This window comes from Sus scrofa, chromosome 16 (assembly GCF_000003025.6).
Source record: "Sus scrofa isolate TJ Tabasco breed Duroc chromosome 16, Sscrofa11.1, whole genome shotgun sequence".
NCBI classification, from domain to species: Eukaryota; Metazoa; Chordata; class Mammalia; order Artiodactyla; family Suidae; genus Sus; species Sus scrofa.
Genome location: NC_010458.4, coordinates 31,095,092 through 31,119,130, shown reverse-complemented (window position 1 = coordinate 31,119,130; position 24,039 = coordinate 31,095,092). Strand labels below are relative to the sequence as shown.

General features: G+C 36.0%; 1 long non-coding RNA gene across 1 annotated transcript; it reads right to left on the bottom strand.

Annotated features, from left to right (window-relative positions):
* Window positions 1,763-23,509, bottom strand: LOC102165980. The gene is made up of 3 exons (XR_297817.3): window positions 22,679-23,509; window positions 16,704-16,823; window positions 1,763-1,917 (listed from the first exon to the last, which is right to left on the bottom strand). It is a non-coding gene; the product is annotated as an uncharacterized LOC102165980 (long non-coding RNA).

Sequence of the window (24,039 nt, the reverse complement as noted above, 5' to 3'; positions counted from 1 at the left end):
ATATTGCTGAAATCCTCACCTTAAACTGGATTTTCACAGTGCAGACTGAGAAGTTGCTTGAGTCACTCTGTTTATTGCTTTTATTGCTTTTAACATCAGCATTGGCAAACACTGAATGTGATTATAAGAGGAGACAGAACTGAATAAGTATTGATTAATCAGTAATTATTATTATTAAAATAAATAAGTTTTGTATAGGAGTTCCACCTCACATTGTATACCATGGATTTAAGAATCAAAAGTAAAAGATGATATATTTTTAATAATGTGTGCTTATGATTATACATTTAATGAAAGCTTATTTTAAAGAATTTGGAAATTTTGTAATTTGTAAAGAAAAGTACTAGGGTATCATCACCCATAACATTATCATTCATAAATAACTTTTTCTTTTTTTTGCTTTTTAGGGCCACACCTGTGGCATATGGAAGTTCCCAGACTAGCCTACCACCATAGCCACAGCAACACTTGACCCAGGCTGCGGCTGCAACCTACACCACAGCTCATGGAAATGCTGGATCCCCGACCCACTGAGCCAGGCCAGGGATTAAGCCCTTACCCTCATGGATACTAGTCTGGTTCATTTCTGCTGCACCACAACAGTAACTCCCATAAATAACTACTGTTGACATTAAGATGAATTATGTTATACTATTTTTCTTACTAAAATATATAAATGTAAAACTATATCTAGAAGTACATATGAAGAGACATAAGTATACTTTATAAAACGAATTATATTGTGCATCTAAATTTATCTTGATTTTTCACCTAATTTTTGACATCTTTGCTAATGCAAATTTTAAAGTACAGTTGATTTATAATGTTGTGCCAGTTTCTGCTGTATAACAAAGTGACCCAGTTATATATATATATATATATATATATATATATATGTATTTATATTTATAAATATATATACATTTTTTTCTATTATCTTCCATCATGTACTATCTGAAAAGACTGGCTATAGTTTCCTTTACTATACAGTAGAACCTTATCGTCTATCCATTCTAAACGTAATGGTTTGCATCTACTAACCCCAAACTTCCAGTCCATACTACTCCCTCCCCTCTCCCTTGGCAACCACAAGTCTGATCTCTATGTGAGTCTGTTTATGCTTTGTAGATAGCTTCATTTGTGCCATATTTTAGAATCCATATATAAATGATATCATATGGTATTTTTCCTTATCTTTCTGATTTTCTTCACTTAATATGAGAATCTCTCGTTGCATCCATGTTGCTGCAAATGGAATTATTTCATTCCTCTTTGTGGCTGAGTAGTATCCCATTGTATACACATACCACATCTTCTTAATCCATTCATCTGTCTATGGATATTTTAGTTGTTTCCATGTTTTGGCTATTATGAATAGTGCTGTATCAATGAACATAGGAGTACGTGTATCTTTTTGAATTATAGTTTTGTCCATATATATGCCCAGGAGTGGGAGTTCTATATTTAGTTTTCTGAGGAACCTCCATACTGTTTTTGATAGCAGTTGTACCAATCTACATTCCCACTAACAGTGTAGGTTCCCTTTTCTCCGCACCCTCTCCAGCATTTGTTTGTGGACTTTTTAATGATGGCCATTCTGACTGGTGCAGTTTGGGTTTGCATTTATCTAATAATTAGTGGTGTTGAGCATCTTTTCATGTGCCTGTAGGCCATTCATGTTTTCTTTGGAGAAATGCCTATTTAGGTCTTCTGTCCATTTTTTATTGCATTGTTTGTTTGTTTTTGGTTTTTTGTTGTTGAGTTGTATGAGTCATTTGTATATTTTGGAGATTCACTGCTTGTCAGTCACATCATTTGGAAATATTATCTCCCATCCTGTGGGTTGTCTTTTCATGTAGTAGAGCAGATTACAGCCAAAAAGAACTGCGAACTTCAAATCCTAGTAAAAAGGAGTGTCTAGAAAAACCAGAGTCAAGAGAAGAGACAAAAACAATAACGTTAGAGAAGATTTTAAACCCTGAAAGCAGGGTATAGCAAAAGTAAATTCAGTCTAATTCCTAGGCAGATAAATATAGAACCTCACACCAAGGGCTTATCCACCTCAGTTTCTTTTACCTCACACAGCATGCCTGACTTGAACAGAAAATTACAACGTATGCTTAGCAGCAAAAAAATACAGTCAGAAAATATAAAGCAAGCATCAGAATCATATTCAAATATGGCAGATATTTTGAAATTATCAGACCTGGAATTTTAAAATAACCATGATTTGGAGTTCTCTCGTGGCTCAGTGGTTAATGAATCCGACTAGGAACCATGAGGTTGCGGGTTCGGTTCCTACCCTTGCTCAGTGGGTTAACAATCTGGCATTGCCGTGAGCTGTGGAGTAGGTTGCAGACGCGACTCCAATTCCGCGTTGCTGTGGCTCTGGCGTAGGCCGGTGGCTACGGCTCCGATTAGACCCCTAGCCTGGGAATCTCCATATGCCGTGGGAGTGGCCTAAGAAATAGCAAAAAGACAAAAAAAAAAATAAATAAACATTAAAAAAAACCATGATTAATATGCAAAGGGATCTAATGGAAAAAAGAGGACAACATGCAAAAACAGATGGGCAATGTAAGCAGAAAAATGGAAACTAGGAAAGAATCAAAAGGATATGATGTAAATCAACATCACTGCAACAAAAAAAATGCCTTTGATGGACTCATCAGTAAACTGTACATATATAAGGAAAGAATCAGTGACCTTGAAGATATGTCAATAGATACTTTAATAGCCTAGAACTGTAGGAAAGTGGTAAAATTCATAGTGTATGTGTAATGGGAACACCAAAAGGAGAAGAGAGAAAGGAACAAAAATATTTTAAATATTTGAAGCAAAAATGGCTGAGAATATTCCAAAATTAATGATAGGCATGAAAGCACAGACCCAGGAAGTTTATAGAGAACAACAAACACAAAGATGAAAAAATGCCAAAAGTTCTACACCTGGGTATAGCATCTACGATTTTGAAATTGCAGAAAATCAAAGACAGAAAAATCTTGAAAGAAGCCAGAGGAGGGAAAAAACTTACATACAGAGGAACAAAAAATAAGCATTACATCAGGCTTTTTGTCAAAATCCATACAAGCAAAAAGAGAGTGAATGGAAATATTCAAAGTCTTAAAAGTGAAAACCCACCAACCTAGAATTCTACATCCAGAGAAATTATTCTTCAGAAGTGAAGGAGAAATCAAAACTTAGAGAAACAATAACTGAGGAAATTTGTCATCAGTTGATATGCCTTGAAAGAAATGTTTAAGTTCTAGAGAGAAGGAAAATAATAAAATGAGAAATTCAACTCTACCTAAAGAAAGGAAGAATATTACAGAAAGGGTAAATGAAGAGAAAATCTTTGATAGGTCTTATTTCTAATTGACCTAATGAATAATATGATTTGATCAAAATAATAATAGCAACAATGTATTGGTTTATTTTAGCTTCCGGATAAGTGAAATGAAGGACTACAATGTAACAAAGAATGAAAAGAACTGGGAACACTCTATTATAAGGTAAGGCACTGCTCATAAAGTGGTATAATTTATTTCAAAGTGGAATTAGAGTAGTTGTAAATGTGTAAGGAAAACCAGGGTACTCTGAAAAAAGTTTGAAATGAAATTATAATTTATTTAAATCATAAAAAAGAAAATGAAATCAGATAAAATACTCAAAAGCAGAGAAGATGGAAAAAGAGTGAAAGACAAAATCACAGACAGTGAATAGAAAACAGTTTCAAATATGGTAGTTTTGTTTGTTTGTTTTGCTTCTTTTAGTGCTGCAGCTGAGGCATATATGTAGGTTCTCCAGGCTAGGAATCGATTCAGAGCTGCAGCCACTGGCCTATGCCACTACCACAGCAATGCCAGATCTGAGCCATGTCTGTGACCTATACCGCAGCTCATGGCAACGCTGGATCCTTAACCCACTGAGTGATGCCAGGGATTGAACCCACATCCTCATGGATCCTAGTTGGGTTCATTAACCACTGAGCCACAAGGGGAACTCCCTAAATATGGTAGATGTTAGTCCCAAAATATCAATAATCATTTTAAATATGAATTGTCTAAAGATACCAATTAAAAGATAGAGATTTTGGAATGGATAAAAAACAGGATGCAACTACAGGTTGGCCCCAAGAAACTCTCTTTAAATATTAAAGACACAGAAAGATTAAAAATAAAGTGATAAAGATAGTCAATACTAATTGGAAGAAAGCTGGAATGTCTATAACATTGTAGACAAAGCAGACTTAAGGGAAAATTATCAGGGATAAAGAAGTCAATTCCGTAACAAGACACATCAATCCTTAATGTGTATGCACCTAACAAGAGAACACCAAAATACATGACACAAAAGCTTATAAAACTGAGAAGAGAAACAGACAAAATCACTAATATAGTTGAAAACTTCAACACCACTCTACTGGTAATTGACAGATCCAGCAGGCAGAAAATCAGTAAGGATTTAGTTAAATGAAATCACTCCATCAATCAACTAGATCTAATTGACAATTATAGAATACTCCATCCAACAACAGTAGAATACACATTCTTCTCAAGCTCACATGGAACATTTACTAATACAGACTAAATTCCAGGTCATAAAACACACCTTAACAAATGCAAAAGAATAAAAATTATACAATGTATGCTGTTAGACCCCAGTGAAATTAAACGAGATATCACTAACAAAAAGATAGGAAGATAGTGGAAGATCCCCAAGTATTTTGAGATTAAATAACACACTTCTAAATACTACATGGAGAAATGAAGGCTGAATAGAAATATTAAAATATTTTACTAAATAAAAATGAAGTACAACTTATCAAATTTTGTAAGAAGTGCTCCAAGAAAAATTTATAAAATTGAAAATATATATTAAAATGAACATCCAAAAATAAGAATTTCAGCAGCTATTTAGAAAACTAGAAAAAAAAGAACGAATTAAAACCAAGTAATCAGGGAGTTCCCACTGGGACTCAGGGGTAATGAAACCAACTAATATCCATGAGGATGCAGGTTCAACCCCTGGCCCCGCTCAGTAGATTAAGTATCCAGCACTGCCCTGAGGTGTGGTGTAGATCACAGATTGGCTCAGATCTGGCATTGCTGTGGCTGTGGTTCAGGCTGGCAGCCGCAGTTCTGATTTGACCCCTAGCCTGGGGTTGAATATACCATTGGTGTGCCCCCCCCCCGCAAAAAAAGAAAGAAAGAAAAGAAAAGTAAGCAATAGAAAAGAAATAATACAAATTAGAACAAGAATCAATGAAATTGAAGACAAAATCAATCATAGAAAATCAGTAAAACCAAAAGCTGTTTTTTTTTTTTTTAAAGATCAGTAAAATTGATTAAATTGTATCCAGAATAACCAAGGGGAAAAAAGAGAAGACAATTTACAAATATCAGAAATAAATGAGAGAGGTCATTTCTACTGTCCTATGGATATTAAAAGGCTAATAAAGGAATATTATCAATAATTATATGGCCATATATCAGAAAACCTAGATGAAGTAGACTAATTCCTTGAAAGATAATTTACCAAAATTTGCACAAGGAGAAATAATCTGAATAAGCCTACATTTATTAGAGAAATTAAATCAGTAATTAGTAACCTTCATAAACAAAAAGCACCAGGTCCAGATTTAATTCACTGATGAAATCTACCAAATATTTGTGAAACAATGACACCAATTCCACATAGTCTACTGCAGAAAATAAAGCAAAGGGATTATTTCCTAAATCATGCTGAGACCAATTACCCTAATGCCAAAACCAAGCAAAGGCATGAAAAGAAAGGAAAATTACAAGATTACATATCGATATGCCTTGTGAATAAGAATATAAAAATCCTCAGCAAAATATTAGCAAATGGATTTCAATAGTGGGTAAAAGTAATTATACACCATCACCAAGTGGGGTATTTTTCCATGCATACAAGACTAATTTAGTGCAATCTTCCACATCAACATTCTGGGAAGAAAAATCATATTATCCTATCAATAGAAGCATCAAAAACATCTGACATAATGCTACACGCATTTAGGATTTTTTTTTATTATTTGTATTTTTAGGGTCATACCCACAGCATATGGAAGTTTCCAAGCTAGGGGTCTACTCAGAGCTGTAGCTTTCACCCTACACCACAGCCACAGCAACTTGGGATCCGAGCCACGTGTGCGGCCTACACTACAGCTCATGGCAACACCAGATCCTTAACCCACTGAGGCAAGGCCAGGGGTCGAACCCATGTCCTCATGGATACTAGTCAGGTTCATAACCACTGAGCCACAGTAGGAACTCCTCACTAGGATTTAAAAAAAAATACTTAGGAAACTAGGAACAGAGGAGAATTTCTTCAACTTGATAATGAATATCTGTGAAAAACCGGCATACAGTTACCATCATAATTTATGATGAAAAACTAGAGACTTTGCTCTAAATTGAAAATGAGGCAAGGATGTCCCCTCTCACTACTCCTATTCAACATCACACTGAATATCTTATTTAATGTAACAAGATGAGAAAAGCAAAGCATACAGACTGGGAAGGAAGAAATAAAAGTTTGTTTGCAGATGCCAAGATCAAGTATGTTGAAAATCCCAAAGAACTGACAAAAAAGCCTCCTGTAACTAATAAATGACTGTAGCAAGGTTGCAGAATACAGGGTTATTCCCCTATTTAGGAATATATATATATTCATTAAAAATATATTAAATGCTTCTGCATTCTAGAATATGTGTTGAATATAAAAAGGTGACTAGGACACAGCTGGTGCCTTCAAGAAGTTTCAAGTCAACTACCAAACTATAGGTGGCAGAGGAATATCCTGAATACCCTATTTTAAAAACAGCTACTCAGAGATGGGATTAAGATGGAGGAATAGAAGGACTGGAGCTCAACTTCTCTCCTAAAAACAACAAAATTCACAAATAAAGGCTGAGCAACCTTTTTTTTTTTTTTTTTTTTTTTAGGCTGAGGAATCTTCAACCAACTGGACCGGAAACCTTAAAAAAGATAACCTACTCCGTAAGACAAAGAGGAGACCACATCAAGAGATAGGAGGGGTGATTACGTGATATAAACAACCCCATACTTCCCAGGTGGGAAGCCCCACAGACTAGAAACTAACTGGTTCACAGAGACACACCTACAGGAGTGAGAGTTCTGAGCCCTACATCAAACGCCCATGTGTGGGGATCTGGCACTGGGAGAAAGAGCCCCTGGAGCATCTGGCACTGAAGGCCAGTGGGGCTTGTGTGCAGGAGCTCCACGGGACTGGGGGAAATGGAGACACCATTCTTAAAAGACACACGCAGACTTTCACGTGCACTGGGTCCCAGGGCAAAGCAAAGTCTCCATAGAAATCTGGGTCAACCCTGACTGCAGTTCTTGGAGGACTTCCTGGGAAAACAGGGGTGAATGTGGCTTGTTGTGACGGAAGGGCATTGGAAGCAAAGCTCTCAGGAATATTCAGCAGCTGTGCCTTTCTCTGGAGGTGGCCATTTTGGGAAAATCTGGCCCCACCCATCAGTACTGAGAAGCACCAGGGCAGACAACAATCCAGGCAAGGTCACAGCCCCACAACTCAGTAAACAGGCTGCCTAAAGACCCCTCAGGCACAAAGCCAGCTCTAATCCCATCCAAAGCCCCACCCACCAGAGGGATTAGAATCAGCTCCACCTACCAAGGGGCAGGCATCAGCCCCTCCCCTCAGGAAGCCTACAGCAAGCCCCTGTACCAACTTCAGCCACAAGGGGGGAAGACACCAGAAGTAAGAGAGGCTGTAAAAGGTCACGACACCAAAAACCTATAAAAATGAAAAGAGAACTACAACTCAGATGAGGGAGAAAGAAAAAAACCCAGAACATCAGCTAAGCGATGAGGAGATTCTCAGCCTCCAGGAAAAAAACTTTAGACTATTGATGCTGAAGGCAAAGATGGATAACTTACAGGAAACACTGAGCAAAGAAATACAAGATATAAAACTTAAGAAGAGATGCAAAATGCAATAACTGAAATAAAAAATTCACTAGCAGCAGCTAAGAGAAGATTACAGGAGGCAAAAGAACGAATAAGCAAGGTGGAGGACAGATTAGTGGAAATTACGAAAGCGGAACAGAAAAGAGAAAAAGACTGAAAACAAATGAAGAGAGTCCCAGAGAAATCTGGGACAACATTAAACGCACCAATATCCATATTATAGGGGTGCCAGGAGGAGAAGAGAGAGAGAAGGGGACAGAAAAAATATTCCAAGAGGTAATAGCTGAAAATTTCCCTAACATAGGAAAGGAACCAACCACTCAAATCCAGGAAGCACAATGAGTACCATATAAAATAAACCCAAGGAGGAACACATCAAGACACATATTAATCAAACTGAACAAAATTAAAGACCAAGAGAAAATATTGAAAGCAACTAGTATCATGTCATGATAACTATACATAGACAACCCTAAGGACTCAACCCAAAAACTACTTGAACTGATTAATAAATTCAGCAAAGTAGCAGGATATTAGATTAACATTCAGAAGTCAGTTGCATTTCTGTATACCAGCAATGAAATATTAGAAAAGGAATACAAAAATACGATACCTTTTAAAATTGCACCTCACAAAATCAAATACCTCGGAATACACCTGACCAAGGAGGTAAAGGACCTATATGCCGAGAACTATAAAACTTTCATCAAAGAAATCAAAGAAGATGTAAAGAAATGGAAAGATATTCCATGTTCCTGGATTGGAAAAATCAATATTGTAAAAATGGCCATACTACCCAAAGCAATCTACAGATTCAATGCAATCCCTATCAAATTACCCATGACATTTTTCACAGAACTAGAACAAACAATCCAAACATTTATATGGAACCACAAAAGACCCAGAATCGCCAAAGCAATCCTGAGAAACAAAAACCAAGCAGGGGGCATAACTCTCCCAGACTTCAAGCAATATTACAAAGCCACAGTCATCAAAACAGTGTGGTACTGGTACCAAAACAGACAGACAGACCCATGGAACAGAATAGAGAACCCAGAAATAAACCCGGACACCTATGGTCAATTAATCTTTGACAAGGGAGGCAAGAACATAAAATGGGAAAAAGAAAGTCTATTCAGCAAGCATTGCTGGGAAACCTGGACAGCTGCATGCAAAGCAATGAAACTAGAACACACCCTCACACCATGCACAAAAATAAACTCCAAATGGCTGAAAGACTTAAATATACGACAGGACACCAACAAACTCCTAGAAGAGAACATAGGCAAAACACTCTCTGACATCAACATCATGAATATTTTCTCAGGTCAATCTCCCAAAGCAATAGAAATTAGAGCAAAAATAAACCAATGGAACCTAATCAAACTGAAATGCTTTTGCACAGCAAAGGAAACCAAAAAGAAAACAAAAAGACAACTTTCAGAATGGGAGAAAATAGTTTCAAATGATGCAACTGACAAGGGCTTAATCTCTAGAATATATAAGAAACTTACACAACTCAACTGCAAAAAAGCCAATCAATCAATGGAAAAATGGGCAAAAGACCTGAATAGACATTTCTCCAAGGAAGATATACAGATGGCCAGCAAACACATGAAAAAATGCTCAACATCACTAGTTATTAGAGAAATGCAAATCAAAACTACCATGAGATACCACCTCACACCAGTCAGAATGGCCATCATTAATGAGTCCACAAATAACAAGTGCTGGAGGGGCTGTGGAGAAAAGGGAACCCTCCTGCACTGTTGGTGGGAATGTAAACTGGTTACAGCCACTATGGAGAACAGTTTGGAGATACCTTAGAAATCTATACATAGAACTTCCATATGACCCCGCAATCCCACTCTTGGGCATCTATCCGGACAAAGCTCTACTTAAAAGAGACATGTGCACCCGCATGTTCATTGCAGCACTATTCACAATAGCCAGACATGGAAACAACCCAAATGTCCATCAACAGATGATTGGATTCGGAAGATGTGGTATAAATACACAATGGAATACTTCTCAGCCATAAAAAAGAATGACATAATGCCATTTGCAGCAACATGGATGGAACTAGAGACTTTCATACTGAGTAAAATGAGTCAGAAAAACAAAGACAAATACCATATGATATCACTTATAACTGGAAATCTATATCCAGCACAAATGAACATCTCCACAGAAAAGAAAATCATGAAATTGGAGAATAGACTTGTGGCTACCTGATGGGAGAGGGAGGGAGTGGGAGGGGTCAGGAGATTGGGGTTATTGGATACAACTTATAATAGATTTACAAGGAGATCCTGCTGAGTAGCATTGAGAACTATGTCTAGATACTCATATTGCAGCAGAACAAAGGGTGGCAGAAAAAATGTATACATGTAACAATAACTTGATCCCCATGCTGTTCAGCAGGATATAATAAAAAATAAATAAATAAAATAAAATCGTATGTTGAATGAAAAAAAAAGAAGCAAGCAAGCAACTAGGCCAAAGAAACAACATACAAGGGAACCCCGATAAGGTTATCAGCAGATTTGTCAGCAGAAACTCTGCAGGCCAGAAGGGAGTGGCATGATACACCTAACGTGATGAAAGGAAAAAACCTCCAACCAAGATTACTTTACCCAGCAAGGCTCTCATTCAGATTTGAAGTAGAAAGCAAAACCTTCACAGATAAGCAAAAGCTGAGAGAATTCAGCAACAGGAAACCAGTCTTACAACAAATACTAAAGGGACTTCTCTAGGCAGAAAAGTAAAAAAAGCAACAGGAAGCAAAACTACCACAAATGACAAGGCTCACCAGTAAAGGTATATATACAGTAAAGATATGAAATCATCCATGCACAATTATGCCACCAAAATCAGAAATCAAGAGGAGGTGGGTACAAATGCAGGACATTGGAGATGACCTTGCAATTAAGAGAACAACAACTTAAAACAATCTTATACATATCTTACATCAAAATTTCAGAATAACTGCAAACCAAAAATCTACAATTGATGCACAAACAAATGGGAAATATCAACTCAAATACAACACTAAAGATAGTCATCAAACCAGAAGAGAGAACAAGAAATGAAGGGAAGAAAAAAGAGCAACAAAAATAAATCCAAAGCAATTAATAAAATGGCAATAAGAACATACATATCAATAATTACCTTAAATGTTAATGGAATAAATGCCCCAACCAAAAGACACAGACTGGCTGAATGGATACAAAAATAAGATCCATATATATGCTGTCTTCAAGAGACCCACTTCACTTCTAGGGACACATACACATTGAAAGTGAGAGGATGGAAGAAAATATTTCATGCAAACGGGTATCAAAAGAAAGCTGGAGTAGCAATACTCATAACAGAAAAAATAGACTTTAAAATGAAGAATATCTTAAGGGACAAAGAAGGTCATTACATAATGATCAAAGGATCAATCCAGAAAGAAGATATAACAATTTTAGATATCTACGCACCCAACATAGGTTAACCACAGTATATAAGGCAACTGCTAACAAGCTTAAACGGACAAATCAACAATAACACAATCATAGTGGGAGACTTTAACACCCCACTTACAGCAATGGACGCATCATCTAGACACAAAATCAATTAAGGAAACACAGGCCATGAATGATGCATTAAACCAGATGGACTTAATAAATATTTATAGGACATTCCATCCAAAAGCCACAGAATACACATTCTTCTCAAGTGCACTTGGAACATTCTCTAAGACTGATCACATCCTGGGCTACGAATCCAACCTATAGAAAACATATCATAACTTTAAGAAAACATATCAAGCATCTTTTCCAACCTCAACACTATGCGACTGGAAATCAACCAAGAAAAAAATCTGCAAAAAACACAAACGTGGAGACTCAACAACATGCTATTAAACAACCAATGGATCACTGAAGAAATCAAAGAGGAAATTAAAAAATACCTAGCAGCAAATGACAACAAAGATACAACACTCCAAAACCTATGGGATATAGCAAAAGCCGTTCTAAGAGGAAAGTTTATAGCAATACAAGCCCACCTCAGGAAACAAGAAAAAGCCCAAATAAACAAGCTAACTTTACATCTAAAGCAGTTCAAGAGAGAAGAACAGACAAAACCTAAAGTTAGTAGAAGGAAGGAAATCATAAAGATCAGAGCAGAAATCAATTAAATAGAAACAAAGAAAACCATAGAAAAGATCAATGAAATGAAAAGCTGGTTCTTTGAAAAGATCAACAAAATTGATAAACCCTAGCCAGACTTATCAAGCAAAAAAGAGAGAAATTATAAATGAAAATCAATAAAATTAGAAATGAAAAAGGAAAAGTAATAACAGACATCACAGAAATACAAAGGATCATAAGAGACTACTATATGCAACTATGTGCCAATAAAATGGAAAACCTAGAAGAATGGATACATTCTTAGAAAAGTACAATCTTCGAAGACTAAACCAAGATGAAATAGAAAATATGGATGGACACATCACAAGAATTGAAATTGAAACTGTGATTAAAAAACTTCCAACAAACAAAAGTCCAGGACCAGATGGCTTCACAGGCAAATTCTATCAAACATTTAGAGAAGAGCTAACAACTATCCTTCTGAAACTATTTCAAAAAATTGCAGAGGAAGGGATACTCCCAAACTCATTCTATGAGGCCACCATCACCCTGATATTAAAACCAGACAAAGATACCACAAAAAAAGAAAACTACAGGCCAATTTCACTGATGAACATCAATGCAAAAATCCTCAACAAAATACTAGCAAACCACATCCAACAATACATTAAAAGGATTGTACGTCATGATCAAGTGGGATTTATCCCAGGGATGCAAGGGATCTTCAATATCCACAAATCCATCAGTGTGATACACCACATTAACAAACTGAAGAATAAAAACCATATGATCCTCTCAATAGACACGGAAAAAGCCTTTGACAAAATCCAACACCCATTTCTGATAAAAACCCTTCAGAAAGTGGATATAGCGGGAACATATCTCAACATAATAAAGGTCATATATGACAAACCCACAGCTAACTTCATTCTCAATGGTGAACAGCTGAAAGAATTCCCGCTGAGATCAGGAACAAGACAAGGATGTCCACTCTTGCCACTACTATTCAGCATAGTTTTGGAAGTTCTAGCCACAGCAATGAGAGAAGTAAAAAAAATAAAAGGAATCCAAATTGGAAAAGAAGAAGTAAAACTATCACTATTTGCAGATGACATGATACTATACCTAAAGAATCCTAAAGACTCTTCCAGAAAACTGTTATTAGAGATCATCCACGAATTTGGCAAAGCCACAGGATACAAAATTAATACACAGAAATTGATGGCATTTCTATACACTACCAATGAAATACCAGAAAGAGAAATTAGGGAAGCAATCCTGTTTACCATTGCATCCAAAAGAATTAAATACCTAGGAGAAACCTACCTAAAGAGGAGTTCCCGTCGTGGCGCAGTGGTTAATGAATCCGACTAGGAACCATGAGGTTGCGGTTCGGTCCCTGCGCTTGCTTGGTGGGTTGACGATCCGGCGTTGCCGTGAGCTGTGGTGTAGGTTGCAGACACGGCTCGGATCCCGCGTTGCTGTGGCTCTGGCATAGGCCAGTGGCTACAGCTCCGATTCAACCCCTAGCCTGGGAACCTCCATATGCCGCGGGAGCGGCCCAAGAAATAGCAACAACAACAACAACAAAACAACAACAACAAAAAAAAAAAAAAAAAAAACCTACCTAAAGAGACAAAAGACCTATACTCTGAAAACTATAAGACACTGATGAAAGAAATCAAAGATGATACAAATAGATGCAAAGACATACCATGCTCTTGGATTGGAAGAGTTAATATTATCAAAATGACTATACTACCTAAGGCAATCTACAGATTCAGTGCAATCCCTGTCAAATTACCAAGGACATTCTTCACAGAACTTGAACAAAATATTTTAAAGTTTGTTTGGAAGTACAAAAGACCCAGAATAGCCAAAGACATCCTGAAAAAGAAAAATGGAGCTGGAGGAATCAGGCGCCCGGACTTCAGACTATACTACAAAGCAACAGTCGTCAAAACTGCATGGTACTGGCACAAAGACAGACATATAGATCAGTGGAACAGGATAGAAAGCCCAGAATTCAACCCATGCACTTACAGCCAACTAATCTATGACAAAGGAGGCAAGAATATACAATGGAGAAAGGACAGCTTGTTCAATAAGTGGTGCTGGGAAACCTGGACAGCCACATGGAAAAGAATGAAATTAGAACACTCCCTAACACCATACACAAAAAAAAAAAAAAAAAAAAAAAAAAAAAAAAAAAAAAAACACTCACATAAACGACAACACAAAAATAAACTCAAAGTGGATTAAAGTCCTAGATATAAGATCAGACACTATAAAACTCTTAGAAGAAAACGTAGGCCAAACACTCTCTGACATAAACGACAGCAACATCTTCTCAGATCCAGCTCTTTGAGTAATGACAGCAAAAACAAAAATAAACAAATGGGACCTAATCAAACTTCAAAGTTTCTGCACAGCAAAGCAAACTCTAAACAAAATGAAAAGACAACCCACAGAATGGAAGAAAATCTTTGCAAGTGATTCAACTGACAAGGGATTCATCTCCAAAATTTATAAACACCTTCTGCAGTGCTCCATACCAAAAAAACAAACAACCCCATCCAAAAATGGGCAGAAGATCTAAACAGACAGTTCTCCAAAGAAGACATACACATGGCCAAAAAACACATGAAAAGATGTTCAACATCACTCATTATTAGAGAAATGCAAATCAAAACCACAATGAGGACCACCTTACACCAGCCAGAATGGCCGTCATCCAAGTCTATAAACAATAAGTGCTGGAGAGGGTGTGGAGAAAAAGGAACCCTATTACTCTGTTGGTGGGATTGTAAATTGGTGCAACCACTGTGGAAAACAGTATGGAGATTCCTCAGAAAACTAAACATAGAACTACCATTCGATCCAGCAATCCCACTCCTTGGCATCTACCCAGAGAAAACCATGACTCACAAAGACACATTTACTCTGATGTTCATTGCAGCACTATTTTCAATAGCCAAGACATGGAAACAACCTAAATGTCCATCGACAGAGGAGCGGATCAAGAAGCTGTGGTACATATACACAATGGAATATTCTTCAGCCATTAAAAAGAATGAAATACCAGCATTTTTAGCAACCTGGATGGACCTAGAAATTATTATGCTAAGTGAAGTCAGCCATACAATGACACCAACATCAAATGCTTTCACTGACATGTGGAATCTGAAGAAAGGACAGATGGAACTTCTTTGCAGAGGAGATACTGACTCACAGACATTGAAAAACTTATGGTCTCCAGAGGAGACAAGTTTGGGGGGTCGGGGGATGTACTTGGGTTGTGGGATGGAAATCCTATGAAATTGGACTGTGATGATCATTATACAACTATAGATGTGATAAATTGATTTGAGTAATAAAATAAATAAATGAATAAATACAAAAATAAATAAAAACAGCTACTCAGACCCCATGACTGGCAACTGTGAGTCTGTAGGGCCAGTGCAGGCAGTCTTCAGTTTTTATAAGTAAACCTATATGGCACACTAAGACCGTACTTATAGAACCCTGGTCTCAGGATAGGCAGTGTGAAAACTAGTAAGAAAAAAAATGCAGTAGGTTAGGTTGGAACTATGACATAGACATGGCCTCAGAGCTGTATAAAATTGATAATTTATTCTAAGTGCATGGTTTCCCACAGTGCAATTTGAATAGGCTAAGATTCCAGCAGTGGTCCTGGATTGAGTAGCTGAGTCATACTAAGCATATTTTGCATAGGTTGCTGTGGGGGCACAGAGGGGAATGGACAGCAGGGAACGGAAGGTTTCATAAAAGAGTTTAAAAAGACTTATCTACCCAAAGAAAAGGAAGGCTATTACAAAAGGAAGTATCACTTTCAGAGGCCCAGAAGAAGAGACAGGCAATCTTGTAGGGAGCCAATAATTCAATTTGCCCATCAAATATTATGGAGAAAAAAATACAAAAATGAAAGCTAGAGTTGGTTGGGAAACAGTTATAAGTAGTCTTGCATATGATGCATTAACGAGTTTGAGCTTCATAGTGAGTGCAAGGGGGTCACGAAATGGTTTTTAAGCAGAAGGATGCAAGTCTCAGATTCCTGCTTTAAAGGGATTGCCATTTAGAAAACAGATTAGGAAAACATAAACTTGGGACTTTTGCAACTGAAACATGATGGGTTCTTAAGCTTTCCTGAATTTTCGTAGGAAGAGAACAGTTTCTAATTTGGATGCCACTTAAAATTGATTCCTATCCTGAAACTTATTATGTCATTCCCTGTATCATACCGTCTGTGTTTCCTGAGGTAGAAGCTATCGTTATTTTTGTCACTTGAGCCTTCCCAAGATTTTGATATTTACTCATTTCACTCCCTCTAATGATGATGTGTGTTATGCATTAGGATAAAAGAAGATGGTCAATAATCAGCAATAATCAAGGCACTGTATCTGGCAACATATAATGAAAAATATCATCACAACCACTTCCCAAGCTGTCCAAAAGATCAGGACACCTTATTAAGAGTGAAAAATCCTTGAAAATATGGAGGTTTCCTTGCAGAATTTGACTCTGATCACAAAATTAGGGCAAACACTAAATCAAGATAACTCACGATAGCATGTAACAAATATCAGATGAGTGGTACCAGCAATAAGTGCTTCAGAAACTTCCACGTGCAGACTAACAACTGGGGAAGAGGATGCTATTTGCAAGAGGTTGTCTCACCAGGACCCTGAAAGAGAGACAAGTGCAGAAGAGAAAGGGTGACATCAAGAAAAGGCAGTATGAAGGGGAAAACTAGTGACACTTTTAAAATTGCTTCTATTCAAAGCTACTAAATAGATTGCTTATGCAGTTTTCTTCCCCCCCCCCATGCCCTCCCACAAATGACGTGTTTTAAAGGACAGTTTTTGTGAGCTCCACCAATCATTTTAACATGATGTAGCCAAACTGGAGAGGAAACAGAGATACAGCACAATTCAACATGATTTGTTCTGAGAGTTGTCTTTGTTTTATTCATTTTTGTTTCCAAAAACTTAGAGCCCAGTGCATAGTAGATATTTAACAGAATGTCCGTTGAAGAAATGAATGAAGCCAAGAGTTACTTACAAGAAGTCCCCTGGGGGGAGCTCCCATCATGGCTCAGGGGAAACAAATCTGACTGGCATCCATGAGGACGCAAGTTGGATCCCTGGCCTCGCTCAGTGGGTTAAGGATCCACTGTTGCTGCGAGCTGTGGTGTAGGTTGCAGACGTGGCTCAGATTCTGCATTGCTGTGGCTGTGGTGTAGGCCAGCAGCTATAGCTAAGATTTGACCCCTACCCTGGGAACCTCCATATGCCACAGGTGCGGCCCTGGAAGACAAAAACCAAAAATAAAAATAAAAATAAATAAATAAGTTCCATAATGAAAGTTACTGTAAACTTAATTCCAAAATTTAATTGTATGAAGAAAATATCTATAAATAAGAACTTATTGTTTTGAACGCTTCTTTAAATACAAATTTTCAAGAGAGAATTGAACAATTATCCCATTATTTTTAAAAGAGATTCCAAATTCTTTTGCTTTAAACTTTGGTTATTTTTTTAACAGATAAGTTTTTCCTAAAATTAAAAGATTATAGCAAAAATAACCAGGAGAGAAATGATCACAAATGTCTATCAATGAACAAATAATATCAGGAAAAGAAGAGCTTACTGCAACCTTATTTGAAGAGCTGAACTCATTGTTCTTGAATGTGCCAAATTCCCTTGCACAGACCCAGTCTCTTTGATGAAGCCATCCTCCTTCCTGCCCATTCTGGCTGCCCAAACAACTTAACTAGAAGCTGGAGCTTCATTGTAACCAGAATCCCAATTTGCACACACTGGAATGTACTGAAGTAATTCTGGTCTTTCATCTTATTTAACTACTGAGCTTAGGTTTATATAAATTCATAATTGCGATTCCACACTTCACGAAAAACATAAACAAAATTAGAAACTCTGGACAGCAAAGATAATAAATGTTCAAATGGTGCCCTACAGATAAATCATATAGATACAGGATTTCAAACATCAGCCAGTGTGTGGTTCCAAGTCCTTTGAAAAGAAATAGTTCCTCTGTGACAAGCTGATGTTAACATTTTAATTAATGAGAAGCAGCCAAATAAAAAACACTTATTCGCTATTAAATTATTTTCTAAATTAAGCCATACTAGGCTTGTGTTTAAACTCTATTTTCCATTAATAAATTTCCTTTAAGCTATATACGTAGCTTTCAAAACGTTGATATTTATATCACTCACTAAAGTATATTCCGAAAATGGCATTTTCTCTAAAGTGCAGACTGCTGTAAGCTTTATGTTAACTGAAATCCTTAAATACCACTTCAAGGTCATGAAGTTGATTCTCATAATAGAAAGTCTTTTTGTTAATTTTTACTTACAAATTTAGGAGCACAAATTCCATACAATACTCTGGTTCATGCCCTGGGTAGCCCAGTGGCAAGACGGAACTCTTGCTTGATGTATCTTTATTGTTTCTCTGCCACTGTTATGGCTACTAAAAGGTCAGCCAGAGCTTATGGCACCAAAAGGTCATTTTTGTTATTTTAAAGAGAGAAGTTTTGACATATGATATATTATGAAGAGAACAGACGCTAACTGATGTACTGTAATCCTAATCATCCACATCTTTTATTTTTTTAGAAGAAAGAAAAGGGGTAATTTTGGTTTTAATGTGGAAAAAAAAAACCTTTTAAAAACATGCAAAATATAAAAAGAATAAGTTACATTCCCTGTGGCCCACTTAACAAAATGTATAATTTTGGTAAAAAGAAATTAGTGATCTAATTACAGCATTTCAGCTCATTTGCATCACTCCTTTAGTTTTTGCTTATCCATGACATGTCTCGATTTTTGAGTATAGTCCATAGCTTGGGGAAGGAATTTTTGAAAATTGTAGGCTCATCACTAGAACAAAGGGAAGTCAGTTCTTTCATAGCTATCTTCTCCACTTTAAGACAAGAGACTTTGCAAAAATCTGAACTTGGATCCAATTTAGTGGTCATAAGAATGTTCTGTACAAACAAAAAAATAATAAATCAATGTGATGAATTCAGAATCTTATAGTTGTTGTGATTGTCAATTATTAGCTGAGAAAAAAAAATCCTGGGTTTATATCATTGAAGAACTAATGGTATCATTACAATCTCTAAATACTAAATACCAAACCTGAGGAATGTTTGTTTTTGTTTTGTCTTTTTAGGGCTGTACTTGCAGCAAGTTCCGAGGCTGGGGGGGTTGAATCGGAGCTGCAGCTGCCAGCCTACACCACAGCCACAGGAACACTAGATCTGAGCCACATCTTCGACCTACACCACAGCTCATAGCAATGCCGTATCCGTAACCCACTGAGCGAGGCCAAGAATCAAACCCTCATCCTCATAGATACTAATTGGGTTCATTACCCCTGAGCCACAACAGGAACTCCAGGAATGGACCTTAATCCAGACTCTATGAATAGATTAGGTTGTATGGGAAAACTGTGAAGACTGGAACAAAAGTTTACATTAGTGGGAGCAAATCCATGGTTCTTGTCAGATTTTCAAAAGGAACTGTGACAAAATCCAAGTTAAAAAATATCAGTAGCTGAGTTGTGATGTGGAAGCTAGAAATTTCTAAATAGTCCAGTGTGCTCCAAGAAATTGTTTCTCTTTCATTCGCATTTATTACTTACTTCTTTGAGTAATAAAATTAACAATTTATAGCATGACTATTTTGGGACAGACACTGTGCTGAGTGCTTCTATTTTGCTTCATAAGTTATCTGTAAACATTTCACATATTATCTTTAATTCTTACAACAACCCTGGCAGTTAAATACTATGATCACCATATTTTAAATGAGAAAATTAGAGCCATATCCTTTACCTTAATACTTGAATAGGACATCTAGATCCTACTTTTCAAACATTTTTAGCAGATGAACTTTTTTCTCTAAATGAAAATTAACATAGAACCACAAACAGTGAATACATAAGTTTGTAATTTATACGTATGCCTTTTTCTTAAAATATAGTATTTACCCTAAAGGCAATCAATAAGAGTTTTATTTATCTTCAACACAAAAATTTGTAAGTAGAGATTGTAAATGAGAACCAGCAACATTATATCAGCTTCAACATCCAAATTATTTGTTTTATTTTGGATTGCAATAGGTAAAAACAATTTTGCATCACATAGAACAATTGCAAGTGACAATAGTTTTTAAACAGCTCATCCTGAAATTTTGTGATGCTCTTCAGTTTAACTCATCTGGAAGACTAAAAGAGAAGTAGTAGAAAATTGTTTCAAGGTTGAATCACGAACATTATCCAACATCTGCTCTTAATCCTTAATTGTTAAATTTTCAAGTTGAAATTGGCTGATGAACAGTTCCTCATCCATTTTAAATTATCATTCTTTGGAAAGTAATTTTCGAACAGATCTTTTATACATTCTGTGTTCAATAATGTCAGTTTCTAAATTTAGCCACATCACTCTATATCAAAGTTTCAAGTCTTTCTCACACACACATATATATAGTTTGCATCTCCAATAATAACTTTAAAGCTCTGTTTTGATTGCTGATACTTTGTCTTCAATTCTCAGTATGTACAAAGCCTTTGATATACTGCTAAATAGAGCTTCTCTTGCTTACTCCAAATTTATCAAGATATATATGAGAGGGAAGCAATGTTATATCTGAGCTAATTTTAGTTAACAATGTTGCTGTATTAAAAAAACAAGAGTGTTTCTTGTTTACTTGAAGTATTTGTACTAACACCTTGTCATGGAATAGTCAATTTCCATTCTTTAAAAAAAAAAATCTAAGTTTTAAAACTCATTGCTGCATCACTACAAATAGTTCTGAAAAGTCTGCAATTTAAAGATCAGATGTAATAACATATATCATTTTTATGACATTTATCTATCACTATTATGAAAGATGATGCATCTTAAGGACTAGCATATTTATCTGTCTTCCAAACAATGATATAAAACCTATATGCATATTTCTGCTACAGCTGTTAGAAAACTACTATTCCTATATTCTTTGCCATTGTCCTCACTCACAGCCATCATTAGATCTTTGCCAACATATTTAATGATGACAAAACTTTAACTGTTCTTTCCATATTATGTACTTTTCCAATGTTTTACAAGTAAGAGACTTTATATTGTACTCTAATGCATTGTACAAAAATTATTGCAAAATCTGTGATACTCCTTCCCTTTCCTAGTTATATCATTAAGATTTCATATGATATTAGACTTCTATTTACTAATATCTTGGATGTGCACTCTTGAATTATCTCTAGGGTATATCATGAGGCAACAGTACTAGTTGTATTTTCATCACTGCCTGTCCACTTCACATACTTGTTGCAATGTCTGTAGTAAAAAGCTTAAAAATATTTTCCTAATAGTGCATGATTCTCCTTCAAGTCTCATAGATTAAGTTCTGAAAAAAAAATCTATGAATGCATTTCAGTAGACATGTTGAAACTTTGCTGGATACATTTTTATAAGACTATGTTTAAAGTATCTATAAAGAAATTGATAATATTTTATGCTTGTTTATGCTTCAAAATAATTTAGCAGGAAACATAAGACAATTTTGTAAAATACTGTGAGACTCATCTATCCTTTAAAAAATGAGGCCATTATAGATTTAAAAAATGACTTTTGTGTCTTCAACTCATTTTCTGTGAGTTTTTAGAACTGCTTCATTGGATGCTTATTAGTACAGATAATAAGAGCTGTGTATTTAGTTGATACGTATAAATATGGCTTCACTAGTCACTTCATTTTGAACCTAAACAATCTCATCAAATCGACTGTTAAATTTATTCTTTTAGATTTCCCCTTTTTAAGTAGTTTCAAAGAATACAATTCTGGAGTTCCTATTTTGGCTCAGTAGTGGTAACGAGCCCAACTAGTATCCATGAGGATGTGGGTTCGGGTTCGATCCCTTCCCTGGCCTCACTCAGTGGGTTAAGGATCCGGCATTGCCATGAGGTGCAGTGTAGGTCACAGACATGGATCAGATCCTACATCCTATGTTACTGTGGCTGTTGTGAAGGCCATCGGCTGCAACTCCGATTCAACCCCTGACCTGGAAACTTCCATGTGCCACAAGTGTGGCCCTAAAAAGCCAAAAAAAAAAAAAAAAAAAAAAATACAATTTCACTTTACCCTGGACCCACGTAAAATTTTAAAATTTAAAGTGAATACAAAAGCACAACAAATTTAACTCAATCCTAAACACAGAAACAAGACAAGTAAAATCAAAATGTAAGTTTTGTGCAATTACTCTCTGAGCCTATTGGGATTAAAGATCATTGTATATATGCAAGATATTGGCCAATTTGTCATCATTAGCACTGATACAAATAACTATTTTTGAGCACTTATCATGTGCCAGGACTGTGCTGCATAATGGAGATAAAACAAGCAACGAAAAAGAACTATCCAGACTCTCATTATGGTGATTTTAATTTAAATAAAATGTTTATGTCTCCTCTGACTATCTCAATAAGTGATTGAACAAGGATTTTTTCATACCTTTCTTTTAAAGTACAGCTTGGTCTTCAAAGAAATTTAGGAGATGCCAATATGTAAATTAGATCTTCTAATCAATATCCCTCCTGCCCATTCAGCTTTCCCCTCTCAGACAAGGTTCTGAAGCCCTCTAGGTATCTGTGAAACACAATTTGAAAATCACTGCTTTGGATTTATTGTCTCACTTACTCACTTACAATTGAAAGCTCTCATCTACTTTAGAATCAGGTATATCAAGCACACACTATACATCATAGATAATTTTCATTGTATTAATTTACTGTCTATAATGGAGTGGTTTTCTTTGCAAAACTGCATTTGCAGTTTGAGTCACTAGTAAAATTGACAGGTTCATTAAATGTGTTACCTACAAATATTAATTTGATATAATGTTTATTTCAATTGGAAAGTTACGTAGAACCACATCATTTTGTTTTCTGACTACATGAGCACCTTGGAAACTAGCCTATTGCTTTTACATGGCAATTCTTCAATCAACATGTGTTGAATACTCCCTAATCAAATCAAGTGATAATTTAATCAATATATATTTAGGTCATAATTCATTATAAATTACAAATGATATTAAAATAGGTTATCAATGCCTTTACATATTGCTCATGTATCTTGATAATTTATAGATAACATCCCAAAAGATATATCTTATTAAGAATTCTATCAGAAATTGTACTACTAAATAATTGTTGAAATACTGAACAGTAAATAATGAAACATGATTATTATTTAATGATATATAATCAGTTAATCAGTCAACATTTCTAACAGCTGCAGAGTATGGTATTCCTATAAGATATGTCACATATTGCATATTTTAAAAGAACAAAAAGGAAATAAAAATATATGTCAGTGCTATTAATATAAAAACAAGCTCTGTGCACTAGTATTTTCCAAGGGTATAGGATGGAGCAGATAAAGAGGTGTGTTTACTTCCTCGTTATTTTCCTTTTTCTCAGCACAGGTAATTAGAGATTTTTCTTAAACATGAAAGTGGTTTCCTCTTTCACATCAAAATGATGTTGAGAGAAAAGATGTCATATTAGTCTGAGTGATAAGACAAGAAAGGTCATTGAGATGATTAAATGATGACACTTGTAGAGCCTTGACTGTACCGTTATGCTGCGTGGTTTAACCCATACTTAACACAGTAATCAGAAACTCATCCAAAAACAAAAGTGCTCTAACTAACATATTAAGTTTCGCTGATCCTAAAAGAACAACAGGTCTCATTCCAGTCTTGCTCATTATAGGTTTGCTCTGAAGGGGAGAGGTGGTCAGACCTGTCAGGGGAGGACTTGTTTGGTCTCTTTGTGTGGTATTTATAGCCTGGTCTGGTTAATGTCAAT